Source organism: Protopterus annectens, chromosome 1.part1 (assembly GCF_019279795.1).
Source record: "Protopterus annectens isolate FY-2018-M chromosome 1.part1, PAN1.0, whole genome shotgun sequence".
NCBI classification, from domain to species: domain Eukaryota; kingdom Metazoa; phylum Chordata; order Ceratodontiformes; family Protopteridae; genus Protopterus; species Protopterus annectens.
In genome coordinates this window covers 677686536-677703752 of record NC_056726.1, presented here as the reverse complement: position 1 = coordinate 677703752, position 17217 = coordinate 677686536, and positions in this window count along the sequence as shown.

Here is a 17217-nt window from a genome sequence, read left to right as displayed (position 1 = left end):
AAAATAAGGAAGAGAATTTGATAGAAGTAAAGAAGTCGTTGGTCATAGCAGCTAGTAGTCTACTGACTATAGGAAGAGTTATGCTACACCATTGGGATATTTAAAGGAATTAAGTCCTTTATTTATTTATTTTTCTTTTTTAGGGGTTAAAATTCAATGAGGCTTTTCCAGTTAAGTCATATGCTTGGATTTGTACATACCAAAGGGGGCATTGTATTCAGTGAACATATCTGTTTGAAGAAGACTACCACTTACAAGATATGAGGTGGCAACAGCTTTTGTTTTTTTTTTTTTTGCTGCAAGCTACTATGCCACAAGTTTTTGCACTTAGCTGCAAGAATGCACATATTCTGGTCCTTTTTGGAGCAATTCTGTGTCAGTGTCAGCTCCAAGCTTGCAATCATCAGCAAATTTGTTTAACCACACCATGGATTCATAGGTTCATGGGTTCATACTAGGCTATTTGCCCTAGGGCATTTATAAGCCTAGCCAGAGTGTGTTTGGCTTTCACCACCCATTTTAAATTACTTTTGCTATGCCCTTTTTCGAGGTTAGTATACTGTGCCTCTGTCTAACAGTGACACAGAAGTGATACCCGGGGTAAACATACTATCTCCCATCCACTCATATTCCTCTTGAAGAGAGTCAATGAGGGACTCTGCCTAACCTGGACTGGGATTTTATTAAAGAGTGAAGGGAGCCTCTGGGTTATGAATCAGTCCCTCCAGCATGTCCTATTTATTTCAGTGTTGAGGTTCAAGTCTCTCGAGCGCATAGCTTGATGGGATTTGGATTTTCTGAGGTGCAGCATGTCCATTAATTCTGGGTTAGACATGGCTTTATACATCAGGCACAGATCGCCTCTGAGCAGGCAGTATGCCACTGAGTAGAGCTGGAGTTTCTTTAACCGGGCAGCATATGGCATCTGTTTGTGCCCTTTGATCCTCTTGGTGAGGTACTTTTGGGATCTTTCCAGTTGCTGCAGGTGTCTGGTAAGATACATCCCAAAAGGGGCATTGTACTCAATTATGGGCCTGATGAGGGATGAGTAAAGAGGCACAATGACCTCCCCTGATCTAGATGTGAATCCCTTCATGATTAGGTGGGCTATATAAAATGTTTTTCTAACCACTTTGGCCACATGGTTGTCAAATGAGAGATTGCTATCAACTTGGGTCCCCAGGTCCCTAATTACTTCTTCTGTACTTAATGGATTACCACCTATGTGGTAATTTGTGGGCACTTTGTTTTTGCCAAAGGAGATGACTATACACTTATTGGCATTTGGTGTTTAGCTTGAGGCCATGGCTCTGGCACCAGTTGTCTGTTTCTATGAGGCCCTTTTGGAGGATGCTTGTGTCGGCTGGAGAGTTGATTATGGCGCCCAGTTTGCAGTCATCTGCGAACTTGGTTAGCCACAGTCCTTCCATGTTGGCCTGTACCTCCGAGAAATATATACCGAACAAGAGAGGTCCCAGGACTGAGCCTTGTGGGACACCACTTGTAACTGGTTTGGAGTCTGACATGGCTCCAGCAATTCTAACCATGTGGGTTCAGTCCTTGAGCCAGTTTGCAACCCATCTAGTGACATACGGGTTTATATTTAAGCTGGTGAGCTTATCTATAATGCCCGAGAGGGGTATTGTATCGAAGGATTTTGCGAGGTCCAGGTAGGCTGTGTGGACCACCTTCCCCTCATCAATGGCATTGGTGACTGCTTCAAAGAAATCGACCAGTTCTAAGAGGCAGGATCTGCCCTTAACAAAGCTGAACTGGGTAGGATCCAGTGTCAGTAGGTCCCCAATATCTTTATTTATGAGGTCCATGATGATCCTTTCCATAGTTTTGCAGACCAAGCTAGTCAGGCTTATGGGGCAATAGTTTCCAGGATCCATTGAGGCACCACCTTTGTGGAGAGGGACCACTGTTGCTGTACGCCACTCTTTGGGTACATATCCTGTAGGAAGGCTGAGTCTGAACAGTAGTTTTATCTTTGGGTTTAGCTCTTCTTGGAGTTCATGTAGGACGTAGCCCGGGACACCATCTGGTCCCATTGATGCTGTGTTTTTTGCTTTGGAGAGGGCGGCTCTTACCTGAGCATCTGAGATGTCAGGGGGGCAGCACTCTGCTGGGATAGATATTTGCCCTTTTGGTGGGGAGGGGGGGAGAAGTTTGCGCTGAACCTGTCAGCAAGGATGTTGGCAATGTCTGTGGGTTCGGTGTATTTTTTGTCATTTTGGACTAATTCTGAGCATATCTGGGAATTCCCACCCAGGTTCCTAACATAACTAAAGAAAGTCTTGTGATTATCCTTAGTGTCCTATGCAACTTTTCTCTCAAAGCTGGCCTTAGACGATTTTATGAGTGCCCGTAGTTTTTTGCTAATACTGATCAGAGATGCCTTCCCTTTTTGGGATTTTGCTCTATCATGTAGTAGCTTCCTCCTTCTATTGTATAGTTTGTTTGTGGCTGGGGTCCACCAGACAGGACGTCTGCCTTTGGAGGATTGGGTCTTGGTTTTATTTGGGATTGCATGATCCATGCATTCCTGAAGGTGTTCATAGAATGCGTTTATAAAGGATTCTGCGGTCTGGGCCATATTTTCCACAGGCCGGGGGCTTTGAAGGATTCCACCTCAGTTTTGAGGAGTGTGAAATTTGCTTTAGAGAAGTTTTTCACTGTGGTTTTCAGGGCAGGGGTGGAGTCTGGATGTGAATATCCATTGAGATTAGTTTATGGTCTGATCTTACCAGTGAGGGATACACTTCTGGTCTGGAGCATAGAGTCCCCATGTTGGTGATGATCAGGTCCAGTATGTTTTCCCCTCTTGTGGGAGTGGTAACAAGTTGTTCCATAGCATTTGAGTTTATAAATTCTAGGAACCTTTGGGCTAGGGTGTTGGAGCTAGAGTAATGCTCCCAGTCTATGTTTGGGTAGTTGAAGTCATCCAATATAATGGTGTTTGGAGAGACCTTCATATTTTCCAGTGTTCTCAGGAAGGCTGAGTGGGGTTCCTGGGTTTGGGAGGGTGGTCTGTAGCAGGCTATAAACTGGAAGGCAGTTTTACCCACTGCTAGTTGCACATGGATAGTCTCTGATGCTTCGTGCTGTGCCACCAACCTGGAGGTGTGGGTATCTTTGACGAATATTGATACTCCCCCTCCTTTTGTGGTTCGGTCCAAGTTTTGGGGCCAAAGAGCATGGTATAAGGTATAACCTGGTAGTGCTGGGGTGCTCTCGGGAGCCTTGAACCAGGTTTCTGTTACTGCACAGATGTCTGTGTTCTCCATGCTAAGGAGAGTTTCGAGTGCGTGCATCTTGAGGTTTAGACTTCTGGCGTTGAGTAGCATTATTCTTAGTTTCTTATCCCTTGTGATACCTATGGAGGTGGGTTTGTCTTTTGAGCCTTGCCTAAAAAAGACACTATGGGGGTAGCAAGAGCCTTTGCCAATATCTGAAAGCCCAGGGGTGACAGGTGTAAGCCGTCCCTAGCAAAGCATCGTGGCTTGTCGAGCATGTCATCCCAGGCTGATAGGCATTGGATCTCCTTTGAATGACACCAATACTTAAGCCAATTGTTGAAATTGATCATCTTGTCTTCATATTGTGGCATCATTCTTGGTGAGGGTAAGATGCTACTCAAGGTCAGGGTCATATCGGCCTGGGTTACATGCTCAGAGAGCTCCTCTATATCTCTTTTCATGTAGTCCAGGGAGGTACGTCTCAGGTCATTCACACCAGCATGGACAATGACTGAGTCATATTTGTACTTGCCTTGGAGTGACCTGAGTGCTTGTGTTATGTGGCGGATCCTATCGCCCGACAGGAAGCTCACCATGACCTTCTCCTTGTTCAGCCTGGTGAGTGGGACGTCAGTGTGCCTGACGACAGAGTCACCTATTACAAGTGTATCAGGTGTGTTGTTTAGCCTTAAGGGCTGTGATTGTTCGGCACACTGGCTTTGTGAGCTATGTGTTGCACGTGTTTTGTTTTGGGGTAGCGGTTGCTTGGGTGTCTGCTTTGGAGGTCTCTGCTGCTTAGGCAGATTTTTTATTTAGAGCCTTCGAGTATGTTTTTGTGTGTTTATGTGCTTGGTTTGCTGTCATGGTAGATCTATGTGAGACTGGAATTGTAGTGAATGTGTTTTCCTTCTCCTCCTGACTGGTTACGCCAGTTCTGAGTTGAGAGAGCTTAGCCTCCAGTTTGGCTATCTGGTTGCATCTCTCACATGTGTTGGAATTTGTTGGGAGGAGGAGAGGGTTGTCTGTGTACATGAGGCAGTTGTAACATTGCCTCAAGATTCCCAGATTCACCAGCTGGACCGGAGAGGAGATTGACAACTGACCTTTGGACATGCTAGAATAGTATTGGGAATTCCTTTATAATTGAAAAAAAGGCCAATGGGGAACAAGGTACTCAAGGGGAGTTTGTGAGGGTGTAGTGCTTTTAATTTTTTAGTGCTGACTTATATAATTTCTTTAGTGAGCAAGTGCCAGGTAGCTTAAATGCAATGTGTTACAGGTAACGTAAATGCAAAAACGATAAACTGTAATTTTCTTTCAAGTGAAACAAGGAAATAAGTACAGTAAGCAATGCAGATATAACTAGGGATCCACAGAAGTGCTGAAAAGCCGCGTTTTTGGTGGAATTAGTGTTTCAGGGAAATAACAAGCAAACAAACAACAAGCATACAAACAAAGCTAGATTCAGCAGGCCTGGATCTAGTCTATGCTACAGCAAACAAGGTGTACCAATTTCAGTAAGAAACAGTTCAAATATGCAGGCACTATAAACCTTTAACAGAAATTCCCAGCTCAGAAGGGCTGGGATGTCTGCAACTAAATGCCAAACAGGTGAGTGCCCAACACTGATACATGGTGCAACCCCACTAGTCAAACGTTTACTTTCAGAGAGAGTACCAGCAAATTTCACTATTTGTTATATGTTGGACAGCCTGTTTTACAATCCAGTGGACAACTTAAAGGTTTAAACTGAGATTGCTTAACTTTTCAATAATACCTGCATGGAAAATTATGTCAAAAGCCTTGGCCAGATCAAGATAAGCAGCATACACAGCAATACCACTGCAGTCTTTTCAAAGATGTTTACTTGGTTCAGGAGGCAGGACCTGCTCTTCAGAAAACCAAACTGAGTGGAGTCTAGATCAGTTAAGCTGTTTATGTCCGCCATTGTGTTGAGGAGTCACAGTTGCTGTTCTCCAGGCAGCACTGACAAACCCCATAGATACGGTGAAGTTGAACAGCTTAAGTACAGGCTCAAATAGTGCATACTTGGCATGTTGTTGTGTTATCTGGTACCATATAAACCTTATTTTTATTATTTGACAGAGATTTGAAGACTTGTTCCACAGTAATTACAGGACAAACTAAATTTTCATGACACAGCACAGCAGTGGGGTTAGGTGGGAGTACAGTTAACATTAAATTTGTCTGCTTAGATATCTGCTGAATGGGACTGGAAAGGGCGATGTTGTTAGGATGAGCACAGTGCATTGCCGAACATAACTGATGACAGATCATGTAGTTTCTTGCAGTATCTATAGCGACCATAAGCTCATACTCTGTTTTACATTTTCCAACAGTACTCTGCTCCTTGCTGGTTATGTTTCCTTGTTGTTCTGAAGAAAGGGGATGGAGATTTCTTACAGTTTTTTTATTATTTCCCTTGCTTTCTTATACACTTTATTAATATAAATGGTGATGCAGTGGTGCAGCAGTGAACCTTATCGCCTCACAGCAAGAGGTTCTCCGGTTCATTTCTCAGCTTGGGTGCCTTCTGTGCAGAGTCTGCATGTCCTCCCTGCATTCTCATGGGTTTCCCCACATTCCAAAGACATGTCTGGAGTGTTTCTCCCGAGGTCTCTGCTGAAAATAGATTCTGTCCTAGTTGGACTTTCCCAGTCAACAAATGTTAAATAAAATAAATAAATAAATAAATAAATAAATAAATAAATAAATAACTAGGGGAGCTCTACCAAAGAAACTTATCCTTGGGTTTACTATTATATTTAGGGTGGGCAGGTAGACACTATTCTATGTAGTTGTTTAGATGCTGGTAAAACTTAATGTGGCAGCACTCTCATTTGGGTCTATTGTAGGGGATAAAGTTTACATAGGCTTTTGACAAGTCACAGTGGGTTTACCCTGGAGAAGTCCCTAAAGATGATTTTGCTTGGTGGTGTAGTGGTACCATTAACACTGACTGAGAATGTAAATGATTTATGATCAGTTTTATACAGGGATGTGGTGATGTGTGCTGTAGTACAAACACGGTCTGTGTTGGTGAGGATCAGGTCAAGGATATTATAACCTCTGGTGGGTAGTTTTCCAATATTCTCTAGTTTATTGGTATTACCAATGTCTAGGAATATCCATTTTAGAGATCTAAAATGGCAGTCAATGCTTGGTAATTAAAGTCATATAGCGTGATCTTTTCAGGATACTGATATGGATATATAGCTAGCAGTGAAGTCATGGTTGTATTTGATAAGGATTTTTGGACCGATTTGAGCTTTAATTTAGGGTTTTAGGTTATTTGATGTGAGGTAAAGGTGTTTATAGCAAATTCTGTGGTTTGTGCATTCATTACATCTAAAGCATGTCTTAGTAACTACACAGATATGAATGTTTTTGAGTTGTAGTTGGCCTTTATTTCTGGCACTAGCATTGAATAGTGCCACCATGATGTTGTCCAAATTTGGGTCTAATTTTACTACAAAGAAATGTGAGAGAGAGAGAGAGAGAGAGACTTTTCTTGGGAGGCAGCAAAGGCCTTGGCAAGTATGCAGTAGCTCTGGCATGAGAAGATAAACCATTCCTGGTGAAAATTGAAGTCTTATTTGTCATCTCATCAAAGGCTAACACTTAGTGAATCTCTTTAGAAAGACAACAGTTAAGCCAAATGTTAACGTCAATTATCTACTCTTAGTATCTAATCATCATTCCAGGGGAAGACAATACTCTACTCAAGATAAGTATCCTTCCTGCCCAAAACACATGCATAGTTAGTTCCATCATGTCTCTCTGTATGTTCTTCTGGGTGGAGCACCTGTGGTCATTCATTCCCACATGGGCTAGAATTAGGTCATAGTCATGTTTGCCTGGTATAATGGGTTATTATTATTCTGTTTTCTTTTCTAGCATGCTGGATATCAAGGAAATGAGAAGGATGTGGAGTGAGATTCAATTACAGGAAGCTGCAGATGGCAGTGAGTAGCACAGCCAGTACAGGAGTCTTAACAGACAAAAGACAGCAAGCAGCATCCCAGTAGCTGAATGACCTGGGAGGGGGGTTGGTCTCAGAAATAAAGAGATGTCATCAAAGAAGACTCAGTGGCACTTCAGCCCACTATAGATAATGGTCCTGTTTTTAAAGTTAGGAGTTATGTGGGTAATGATCAGCTGTCAGATAAGTTCTTGAAGGGCTTGCTGTAGGATTTAGATGTTGAGGACAGGCTCTGGTTGCAAGAATTTTTGAAGAGGATACCACAGTAGGGTGCAAGCAGTGATTATAGGTCAGTTAGATAATCTACAGTTTGTTTCTGATGAGTTTCCAGTAGGTCAGGCAGGCAATGAGTTGAATGTTGGCCAGATGTCTATTGTATCTATGGCATAGGCCACAGAATGACCTGGCATGGGTGGCCTAGGATCAAGGGTGTTTATTATGCAATATATTATGGTCTTGGTTAGTGAGAAAATATGGCTGGGTGAATTTGTGCATTTGTTTGAGCAATTGGATTCTGATGGTAACCAAAGAATAGCAATAGGAAAATCTCCCAGCTTTGCAGGATTTGACAGCAGCATTGGCCTCTTTGGGAAAGAGGCATCAAGTTACATTTAGAGCTAGGATATGGAATAATTGGATTCTGGGATTTGTATGTTTTATGGAGGTAATTGTAGAAAAAGGAGCTGGAGCAGGTACTGTAATTTCTAGAGTGTTTTTGACAAACAGGGAGGCACAGAAATTGCAGGGCAGCAGTGTTTGGCTGTACTATGATCAATGATTTAGCAAACTGAAAGCTGCTGATAAGTCTCTTGTGGTAGAAAACAGGCATGAAGACATATGGCCAGGGACAATGATTGAGAAGGCAGGTAATTGCAAAAAGTTGGACAGAAAGGTGGAGGAAGACCTGAAAGTGTGTTGGTCTTTCAATGTGGGGAGATGTGAGTGGCTGGTGTACAGGTTTGTGCATAGTTGGTCAAGTGGTGATATACAGAGTGGGACATGATTTTGGCACAAGAGAAGTCGTCATGTGAGCCACAGCCTACTAAATACAGAAGAAGTACAATGTGTTGGAGTGCTCAGTTCATTTACTATAAGAGAATGGGGGACTTTAAGGACCTCCAGAGGAGCATTGCCCTTTCTTGGGGAGGTGCCAGGAGACAAGACAACTCACAACCCTATTAATGTAAACATGTTAAAGCCCTGGCTTCAGAGTTACTTAGACAAAACCAAGGCCAAGGAGTTGATAGCAGGCTTGGGCAGGGGTTTCATAGACAAATAAGGTTTGCCCTCTCAACAGGCATTTTTATCTATGAGCACCTGCCCAGGATGGCTAAGGAAATGTAAATAAAGGAGGTAGTTGGGTTTGAGATTGTGGGTAGGGGACATTGTGGGAGTACAAGAATGAGGTATTGGACAAGATATTAAGTAAGCAGGATGGGGAAGTGAGGGCAGGGAAGGGAAGGAAGGGAAGGCAAGGGAAAGGGAGGGGAGGGCAAGGAATGGGCATTTAAGAGAGAGGAGTGCATAGCTCTGGCATCTTCACATGGCCTTTTTGTGAACCCTTCCACATCTCCTTATTAGTCAGATATAATTTCATAGTTGGTGGCTTATGGCTTTTGAGGCATCTGTGAGAGAATCTGACAAATGTCCCATTCCCTTTCCTGGGTCAGAGTGATAAAGTAGGAATAAACTGTGTGGTAAGGCCACCTGTAAGTGACACTAGATCAAAAGTGAATGGTTAAAGGTCATGCTGCTAAATTTGTTGGGTTTTAGTGTTGTAGGGGAGCACTGTAAAAACATCTACAGTGTGCACATTTTTTTGGGTGACAGTTTGGATGTGCCTGCTTTGTTTTCATTGTCATGTTCTTCTATGAAATTATTTTACATATGATATGGCAGATTTATTGCTTTATAACGTGCATGAATTGTTTTTAATAAGCACTGAAGTTAAAAGAATCTGCAATCAATAAGAACAAAATAATAGAAACAGTGCAAAATTAAAAACCTATGTGACGATTTCTAAAGTAATCTCACAACAGCAATACCAACAGTCAGGCCAGTGGCAGCTTTGAAAGCAGGTTATTGAAACATCTTGGACAAATCTCACAGTGGTATAGGCAGATATAAGTAGATTCTTTGTTATTCCAAAAAGAGAGTGAAGTTGGTGATGAGCTACAATTCACTAAGCTTAAGAACGAGTTTTTATTTAAAAAAATACAAATATCAAAGTGAAATGGTGACTAGTTATCAGTTTTTATGATCTGCAATCTGCTCTCTTATCATGGTATGGAATATGTAGAACAATACAATGTAAGTGACAAAGATTATCACTGTGCACAATGTGCTCCCATCTTCTCAAAACAGTATCTGCAGAGTACAGAGATCTTGTAGGAAACCTGACATGAATCAGAACTGGACATAAGACCAGGGTTCCCAGAACATGTAGAGAACGGGGTGTATATCTTGTAGGGAATGCATACATGATCAAATTAATCTTCCTTAATACTTGTAGGCAGAGTGCAGAGAAGTCAAAGCAAATATCCACATCCTCAGAAAATTGTAGGTGTATTCATTATGCATGGGAGATTATATGTGATATGTGTCCATGTTCCCACAACATGGTAGGCAGAACAGTAGCTTCTTGCAAGGATCAAGAGCCACTGTGAACAACACACACACACACACACACACACACACACACACACACACACACACACACACACACACACACACACACATCAACACTATGTAGGTGACTACTCCAAAAAAAAAAGAAAAAACAAACTCAGCAGAGATTCTCAATGAGATATTATTGTACACTGTATCAGTTATTGACATCACAACATAGTACCCATGGTATATATTCATTACATGGACTGCAGTACAAGACACCGTTGTACATATTAGAGAGGCCTGGCATGAATTACATCATTAAACATTTCAATTTAAGAGAAGGTGCAAGCATGTCCGATTGCCTATGCACCCACTGTAGACCTTATATGGCCATTTGTCTTTAATATGGAAAACTTGTCTAGTTTTAACAATATACACAGGTTCTGAAAGGAAAATATCAAATGTAATATAAAATACATGCACTTGAATATAAAAAAAACAATATATATATATATATATATATATATATATATATATATATATATATATAGAGAGAGAGAGAGAGATAGTTTCACTTCATAATCTGAAGATACTGAAAAATCAAATTTCAGTATCTTGAGACCATTAAGTCAAACGCTTGAAATCCCGAAACCCCAAAACCATGAAACACAAAATCGTGAAAATAAACACACCATACACCACACAACACATACACCATCCTACCCACACTGCAACAAATAAATAAACAAAACACACAAAAACACAAAAACACAAATCAACAAACCTACGCTACATATAAGCAGGGGGACAAGCACCCCTGCACACCCCCCCTACTTATATATACTAACTCCGATATCACACCAAACAGAAAAAGACAGCAAAGTCATCACTAGACACTCTACAGTACCCTCGCACACACACATCCCAAATATACAAACATCAATACTTTCAACACTTAAATACTCATACTTTTACCTGTCTACCCTAACCCACACATAAAACTTCCAAACACACTCACATACACTCAAACAAATACGTAAAACCCTAACAAAATACTAACCTACCTTACATACAAGCCAAATACACACACTAAACCATAAATACTGCACACACTGCATCCCGCGACAAATACCGGAACAACATCATAACCATGAATTCAACATTTCCAGATTCGTGCTTATGGAGTTTCACGATTTTAAATATTCGATTTTATGGTCTCGAAATACTGAAATTCGATATTTTAGTATTTCGAGATTATTAAGTGGAACTATATATATATATATATATATATATATATATATATATATATATATATATATAACTGAATTTCAATTCACCCTCAAAAAAAAAAAAATCACTGAAAGCTCATTTCACTGAATCACTTTTCACTGAAGTACTGTTGGGCAAATAAAATGTATATGCCCTTTTCCCCACTGTAGCTTGATCCTGGAGTTAGTATATATAGTTAGGGGGTGTGAGGGCATAGCCCCCCACCTACTTAGCCTTTATATTTATGAAGCTCATTTCACTAAAAGCTAACAATATAAAACCAAAAGTAGGTGGGGGGCTACACCACTCCCAACCGCCAATGTGGGGGGGCTGTGCCCCCCACTCCCCTATCTATAAAGACTAACTCTAGGATCGTACTACAGTGGGGAAAAGGACATATACACTTTATTTGCCCAACAGTACTTACATTCATGAAATGTGATTCAATGAAATGAGTTTTCAGTGATTTGAGCTTTCAGCAATTTGGTGTGTTTTGAAATTCAGTGAAATGAGTTTTCAGTGAATCAAAGTAGACTTACATATATATATATATATATATATATATATATATATATATATATATATATATATGTATATATATACACACACACACACACACACACACACACACACACACACACACACACACACACACACACACACACACATGGATATATATAAATATGTAGATATATACATTTTTTACAAACTGGCAGTCATTCTGGTTGTCTTTAGCCCTCCACAGCAGAGCAAAACATTCATTTTGGCAACAGAACAGGCACAGCTTCATATGGTCATAGGTTCAAACAAAGCTTTCAACCAAAGGGACCTCATAAACCTTACCTAATTTACCTATTGGTATTAATAGTATATTAGTAACCCCTGTATGTAAAATATTTCCACTTACTCCAAGATGATCTTATGGTCTCTCATCTAGAATGAGTTAACTCCAAAAACAGGGATTGTGCTGAGATACAAATCAGTCCTGCCAGCAGGTGTTATTCATCCTCTGGTGAAAACTGAGTTCTTTAACATGGGTGTTAAGCAAACTATTGCCTCTGCAATGGTGAAGGATTTTGAAAAGGCTAGGGATTTTGAGTGCCCAAAAGGCTAAACAGAGAAATTCCCTTGGGAGTCTTTAGGACTGAACAGATGGATAGGAAGTGTAACCTTTCAGAGCAGTTAGATTGTGTAGTCCAATACTTTTTATGGTCAGAAATATTTGGGGACTTTCACATTGGTCAAGGCAATTTGTGAGGTACATTCCAAAATGGGCTTTGTGTTCAAGTACAGGCATAGTAAGGGAAGGGTAGTAAGGGTCCCAGACTGCATGGGACCTAGAGAAGATACCCATACTGATCAACTATGCAAGGTAGAAAAGTAGTCTAAGCACAAGCGAGATATGGTGATCAAAAGAAAAAGAAAATTTTCAGCACAGGTACCCAAGCTCAGAATCATTGCATCTGTTTTACATGGGTGCCAGCAATTAGGTAAAAAGAAGGGTGGTATATTTCCCAATGGAATCTATATTACATTTATTTCGTATTTAAGGTAAACCCTTGGGTAGCAGACTAGGTGTTGGCCCGATCAAGGGCCTGCCAGAGTATCTGAAGAGGATTTGACAAATGCTGACAGCTTGCAGTAATCAGAAACTTAGCTGTGCTAACACTGTTCACCATTTCTCGGTATTTTACTTATGATGTCAATTCAACAATTAAATGTATCCCATATATGTGACCATATTAACATCAAATATATGGGTTGTTCCCCTTATATTTTGTAGAGGACTGCAACATGCTGTACAAAAAATGTGGTCTTCTTCCTTCACCAGGCTATGATGCAAAGATATTGGCTTTGTAGTGCTTTGTATTCAATAGCCACTTTATGGTACTGGCCTTGTGCATACTGGAGATGCACATGTAACCTGGATTCCAAAGGAACTGCAGTTTCCCAGTCGTATAACAAAATGAAGAGGGATGATAGCTAATGATGCTGGACAGGTAATGATGCTGCATGACTGTGTATGACAGTACTGTTACACATATGCAGTGACCTGTGAAACACACCCATGCTAGGCAGCATTTGATTTGTGCAGGTGGCACATGATGTGGCAGTTGTGCTTGCACTGCCATCTGTATTACTTGATGATGCAATGAAGGTCAATGATTTGTTTTCATGAATTAATAAATATATGCAAGTATACAGAAATAGGCAAATACATGTGTGGAGATTTAATTTCCTAACCAACATGTTCTTCTGCTCCAGTATATTATGAGAGCACTGCCAGTTGATATACTGTTCCACTTTCATGATTTACATACCTCAACAACATATCTGAATAATTATATATACATACATACAAAACCTTTTTAGCATCTTATTATAGCAGCAGAATTCCATGACAGTACCATAGTATGGACATTAACATTATTGGACATTAGGTATTCCCTCAAATGTCACTAATTACTGTTGGCCTTTTGTACATATTTTCAAGTGTCTGTATTGTTGGATTGCTGAAAAAAGTGCACTATTGTTAATATTTTTTCATGCATTAGGTATGTCTAAAAAAAATGTAAAGCAAATTTTATGGATGAGGACAATGATGTAGCTCTAACTGCACTGATCTCCGATGCTTCATTTCTTATGCACCATAGAGGCAAATCATGACCTATCTTTGCATGTGTTCCATACTTTCACATGTAGATGATTGAATGGATAACTGGTATGGTCACAATGTGCTACAATTATACTGATAATAAGTGCAATATCCTGCTGATAATTCCAGCAAATGTGTTATTATGCTACTTTTTTAGGCTATATATTGCACTACCTGTCAGATGGTTTCCATTACTGATATGAGAACATCTGGAACAAATATTACTTCAGAACAGATGGAGGCTTTATTGGTTAATAGCTTGCAGACTACATGCAAATCATGTCCTACTACTGTATGTTTCATACTTTTATGAGCCCCAAAACCTGTATGTTTCATACTTTTATGAACCACTACACTGATAATATCATTATGAATACCATCGTGGCAGACTGTGCCATACTTTCTATTAGGTATGCTGCTGCCATGCCAGGATCATCACTGCTAAGCAGTGGCATGGATTATGCTGATGGAAAACAGTACACATCCTCTACTGCTAGACCACAATTTACTGTTTTGTCATCATAAAGCAAACCATGCGAAAGGAGTACAAGCAGCCTCAGATGGTGATCCTGTAACTCTGCTGGTAGGCAGGCAGCATAAAAAATGTTATGGGAGTTACTCCAGTGAGGATAATAAAAGCTATTGTTCCCTGGATTTTGCACTGGTGTTAAGGGTGTAGTTAAAAGTGTTATACCAACTGCCGCAAATTGAATACCTTCATGACCCTGTGGCAGCTTGAGCTGGAGTTGCAAACATTTATTACTGTGAGATTGCAATTTTCCAATTATCAAGACAACAGAATCATATTTTGAGATGTGTGGAGATGCAGTGAGTTATAATGAAAGATTTGTAGAGAGGGAGGCTTTATGTCATCAACAATGGTGTTCTTGAACTACTAATAGCACTGAGGGACCATGGCCCCAGTAGCAGGTATCCTACTGCCTCAAGCAAAAAGTAAATATTTTGAAGTGTGCCTGTCTGAAATACATGCCATCAGGCCATAATGCACCAGATATGGGCATTATTTATGCAATTTAGTCCATGGCAGAAAAATTCATAATTCTACTAGTGAGGCTGTATGTAGTTTTGGCATTTATTTTAATTGTTAGTTTAGTAAGTTAACTGCTGTTTCTGAATCCCTTTCCAGTCGCAATCTGGTCCACAAGGGTATGGATAAATGTAACATACATATGAGTAATTTAGTTTAGCCAATCAATCACCATTCTTTGGAAAGGTAAAAAAGAAACTGGAGCATTCAGAAAATGCATGCAGACATGGAAGAACATATAAAACTCCACATAGAAAGAAAGGAAAGGACACAACTAAAACCCTGATCTTGCAGCTTTAAGACTGAGATTTACTATCAAACCACAATGTTGTTGCTTATTGCTATCATATTTAATGAGTGCAGTTAAATATGCCTTTTGATATATTTGGAGGCTTTATCTATAAGCATCACCAAAACGGGCTTGTGGGTGGGAATGTTAGTACCACTCATGTCTGGCAATCTACATCTCAATCTGGGATAGATGAATATATATATTTTTGACTGAATGGTGAACCAGGTACAAGAAGAACTGATGTAGACTATAAATGGTTGCCAAAAAAGAGGGGCCTCATCACATATCCAATTGATATCCAGACAATCCAATTGGCCAGAATTTTCATGTAACTAAATGCCAGGCATCTGCACATAATAAAGACAAGAAATAAAAAGAATATGCAACAGTGTTCAGACAGAGGAAACAAACAACTCTGTTTGCACATTCTTTTGATTCCAAAACATTCATGTCTTTGATGACCCTTGTTTAGATTGTGATAGAGGACAACCTCCCTGATTCCAAATAAAGATAATCAAAGACATGAACATTCTGGCTGCTGGAACTGCGCTCTGGATATTACTGTTGTTCTCTTCATTTATGACTAATGCATTCATACCTATTTCACTTGCAAGGTGACAGACACAGTGGCAACTGATGTAGAATTTCACTGGCTCTTCATAAGGGAAACTGTATCTTATACCTCCAACTACCTGGATAACAAACTCGCACAGGGAATTTTGGATGTACTTGTCCTTACTGAACCAGTCAAGCTATGTTGCCTGCTGAGGAAGATCTACAGCAGTAACAACTGAGAGTACCACTGTGTACATTTCATCTACAGTAGTAGTGTTCTTGCAGCTGTTTTTATAGTAGAAGCTGCCATTTTTATTACTGTGGCAACATTGCTCTCCATTGAATAGGTTGTTTTCTTATTGTAAATTCATTTGTTATTACTTTCTACTTTCTTTTGTACCACCATCATCCTTCTCATAAGCACTATACATTTCTAATGGAATGAATTACTGGTCTTATATGGAAACACTTTATAAGCTCGAAATCCTGAAATGTCGAATTTCAGAATCTCGAGCCCATAAAGTGGAAAGGCTAAAACAGCAAACTCCCAAAAGCGGGAAATTCAAAATCTCGCATTTCGAAGATGTTGAATTAGTGATTCTGGTGTTGCGCTGTGTCCATGGATTCAGGTAGGTGTTTATGTTTTAAGGGTTTTGAGTAGGGGATGTAGTGCGTGTTAGTGTGTTTTGTTACTGTGGTGTGTGTGTGTGTGAGTGGGGAATGTAGCTTGTGTGATGGTGTTTCATGTGTTTGTGTATGTAGTGCAACATTGGAGTTAGTATATTTAAGTAGGGGGGTGGGGGGTGCAGCCCCCCCTGTACATAGGTTGTGTGCTTGTTTCTGGGGAGGAAGTTGTGTGTATGTGTATGTGTATGTGTGTGGTTTGTGTGTGTAGTATAGAAGTTGCGATTTTGAATTTCGCGCTTCTGGGTGTTCACTGTTTTAGCCTTTCCACTTTACGGGCTCGAGATTCTGAAATTTGATATTTCAGGATTTTGAGCTTATAAAGTGAATATATATATATATATATATATATATATATATATATACACACACACACACACACACACACACACACACACACATATATATATATATATATATATATATATATATATATATATATATGTATATGATTATAGTCTATAAAGACATACATAGCTGTTACTTTAGCATTCCAGGAAGCCTAAACAAATATAGATTGCTTGATAAATTTGAGCAATAAGAAAATATTCAATGAGAAATAGAGCAAAAAGAAAGTAATCAAGACAATGAGGAAAATAAAAAGTATGATGAAGATGAAAGTGATTATGATGATGATGATTATTGCATTTATTCCCAAACATAACCCCTAATATAGCAAATGTTTACAGAATTTCAAAAAATTCTATCAACTGTCAAGATTCTTCAAGTAAAGAGTTTACCTTTATTATAAGGCCTTTTTATTGTTTTCACACTACCTATTATTTTGACGGTTAATTAATCTAATTTTCTCTGTGATCAGCTGTGCTTTGATACGCAATGCATTTTCTCTCCATC